This window comes from Rattus norvegicus, chromosome 10, assembly GCF_036323735.1.
Source record: "Rattus norvegicus strain BN/NHsdMcwi chromosome 10, GRCr8, whole genome shotgun sequence".
NCBI lineage: Eukaryota > Metazoa > Chordata > Mammalia > Rodentia > Muridae > Rattus > Rattus norvegicus.
In genome coordinates, this window is record NC_086028.1 from 11,484,949 (window position 1) to 11,488,547 (window position 3,599).

A 3,599-nucleotide genomic window follows, 5' to 3' on the forward strand; every position below is an offset into this window, starting at 1 on the left:
GCAATCCTTTCCTTGGCCTCTGTGCTCCTTCCCTCGCATGGAGGAGACCCCACAGACACACCCTGGGGCAGGGAGGAGCGGCCGCGACACATTTTTGAGTCGTGACCAAGTGGAAACTCCCTCCCCAAAGCGGAAGCCGGGGGCGCCCCGCTGGGGCTTCAGCCTCCGCCGGGGCGGGATCCCAGGCCGGGGGCGGGGCGCTGAGGGTGAGCCGGCCCCGCCCCCACCGGTTCATAAATATGAATGAGGCCACTCGCCGCGGAAGTGCAAGCGTCTTCCAGCCCTGCTGGCTCCGCCCACACCGAGATGGATGTGCAGCTGGGGGCGTGGCCAGCCTCAAGCGTCCCGCTCCTCCGGCCGGTGAGGGGGCCTCCTTCCGGCCGGGAGCGCCCCGGAGGTGACCTCGTGTGTGTTCTCCAGTGCCTGTCGCGGGGAGGAGCTCGCGGCCGTCCGTAGGTGTGGCGAAGCTTTGTCCCTTGGCCCTACCCCATTTCGTGCCCGTCCGCCCCTCTCGCCCAAATCCGCAGTCTGGCTTGCAGGAGAGGCCACAGGGATTCCTTCATTCCCACCAGTTTAAGAAGTAGAACAGCCCTGGGGGCTTTGGTTCCAGTTCCAGTGGACCACCGCCCAACAAAAATGAAAACAGTAGGCTGTCAGTTGAGTACAAGACAAAAAACAGAAGAGTAGCTGAGAATGTGACTTAGGACCTGAAGAAAGGAACTAAGAGACGTAGTTCAATGGTAAAGTACTGCCCTGCATCACATAAAATCAGGGTTGGCCACGAGAACCTGTAATCCCGGCACATTAGAAAGTGGATGCAGGAGCATCAGGATTCAAGGTCAGTCTCGGCTGTGTAGCGATTTTGAGGGCAACTTGAACCACATGAAATCCTGTCCCGAAATCCTGACCCAGAAAGACCGAAGGAAGCAGGGAACAGACCACCTGAATACATTCGGTTAAAAATGCTGCCTGGTGGTTGGGGATTTAGCTCAGTGATAGGGCGCTTGCCTAGCAAGTGCAAGGCCCTGGGTTGGGTCCTTAGCTCCGGGGGGGGGGGGGGGGGGGGGAAGAAATGCTGCCTGGTGTGGCGGGAGTGCAGAAAAAGAATGGATTTATGATGATAATGGCTTATTGTTTTGAGCAGGTGACATGTTAAATGTTTTATGGATTTCGGTTTGTTTTGGTGTTTCAAGACAGCTGAAAGTTGGTGCTCTCTCCTGTTATCTGGGAAGAAATCAGGCTCAGGAACGTTACGTTAGTTGCCTGAGGTCACATAGCTTTGCAGGCAGATGTCATCCGGGATTGAGACTGACGGCTGACATCACTGCTTGAACGGTGTGTGCAGACCAGGCTTAGATGACCTCAACCAGAGAGAGACCCTCTGGTCCTCCCTTTCCACCCTCAGTGCCAAGGTTGAGGGCAGAGACTGGCCGACCTCCAGCGATGAAGGATGAGCAGGCCTTTGCTTCTGTGAACCTGTCACAGTAAGGAGCCCTCTATATAGAACAAGGGTCTTCTGGGAGATGCTTTTATTGTCTGGAAAGGCTTGTCACCTCTCCAGGGTATACAGTCAGGTAAAAGTAGCTTTAGGGGGCTGAAGAGATGGCTCAGTGGTTAATAGCACTCACTGCTCTTCCAGAGGTCCTGAGTTCAATTCCCAGCAACTACATGGTGGCTCACAATCATCTGTAATGGTATCCAATGCCCTCTTCTGATGTCTCTGAAGACAGCGACAGTGTACTTGTGTAAATAAAAATTAAAATTAAAGACACACAACTATTAAAGACATGGGGATGGGGGGTTGGGGATTTAGCTCAGTGGTAGAGAGCTTGCCTAGTAAGTGCAAGGCCCTGGGTTCAGTCCCCAGCTCCGAAAAAAAGAAAAGGGAAAAAAAAAAAAAGACATGGGGATGGGACTTGAATCCAAATTTGACACTAGATCATAAATAGGGTATTTACTTCCTCTAAAACACACTAGGGGGTAGATCAGATGATAGATTGGGCACAGTGGCCAAGGGGAAGAAAGAAAGTCGCCACACTTTCTATTCTCGGTTCCTGCTACTTGTCCCCAGGCCATTGTGCCTGAGCCAGTCAATGTCTCCTAGGGTGGCACAGGTGTAGGAGTGTCATGCAGTCAGGGCTTAGGTCTGGAGCCCCTTCTTAGCTGAACACATCTGCAGTTTCACTTTCAGGGGATCTAATGCCTCCTAGTCTCGGTGCACCAGGAATGCCTGCAGTACACATGCATGTAGGGAAAACACTCATACACAGCAAGTAAAGGTAAATAAATTAAAATTTTAAAAGAATATAATACTAGGAATGGAGGAAGTGGGGATCTCCTTTGAGCCCCTAAGAGGTTCAAGGCTACACAGAAGAGTCATGAACTCCCTGGAGAGAAAGATGGGATGAGAGGGTTGGAACCTGGATCAGTAGCACTTGGGATGTCTACACTGGGGAGGTAAAGACAGACAGGTCCTGAGGGCTTGCTGTCTAGGCAGTCTAGTCTTCTTGGCAAGCTCCGTCATTAATCGACCCAGAAAACAGGGTGGGGCCAGCAGGATGGCAAGGTGAAGGTGCTCCCTGCTGAGCCGGAAGACCTGAGTTCAATACTTGGAACCTAAGTGGTGGAAGGAGAGAGCTGAGTCCCATACTCTGTTCTCCCACACCTATGCCGTGGCATGCATCCACACACACCCCATAAACATGATAAATAAGTGTATAAAATACACCTGAGGTCGACCTCTGGCCTCTACACAAGTACACATGCACGAACGCACGCACGCACGCACGCACGCACGCACGGAAAGCAGCAAGCACCCTTATTGACTGAGCCATCTCACTAGCCTCTGTGGTTTTCCTTTGCAGTTCGGGAGATGACAATCTTCCCACTACTGCTTATCAGTCTCTCTTTCACCATATCTGAGTTACAGCTCCAGCCTTGAGTCCATAACATCAAGCCTTGTACCAGAAATCCTGTTCCTCTGCTGCTTCTTCCTTCCGTCCTTCCTTCCTCCTCATCCTCCAGCTTTTCTTTTTCTTCCTCCTCCTCTCCCTCTTCCTCTCTTCTCTTCCTTCTCCTCCTCTTCCTCCCCTTCACTCTCCCTTTTTAAAAAGCAGGGTCACTGAGGCTATCCTGAAGCTCAGGAGGTCCTTGAATATGAAACTTTCCTGCTCCAACCTTGTGGATACTGGAATTGCCTGCATTAGCTACCATACCTGGTTCCAAATGTCCTATGTCACCAAGTCTTTGAGGACTGGCCTGTGTCCATCAGATGTCGTCTTCCAGCCTTCTCTGGCACCAGGAACTCAAGAGGTCCTACACCTGCTGGGAAAAACATCCGTACACATAAAAATAATAAATCTTAAACACACACACAAAAGTAGGATCTCACGTACGCTAAGCTGGCCCCAAACTCACAGAGACCCACGTGCCTCTGCCTCCCGAGTGCTGAGACTAAAAGTGTGAGCCCTCAGGCCAAGCTTGGTTCAGTTGTGTTTTGTTTGCTTAGATAAATGGACGCTTTGCTGCACGTGTCTGTCCACCACACGAGGGCAGTGCCTGAGGAGACGTAGGATTCCCTGGAACTGGAGTTACAGAGA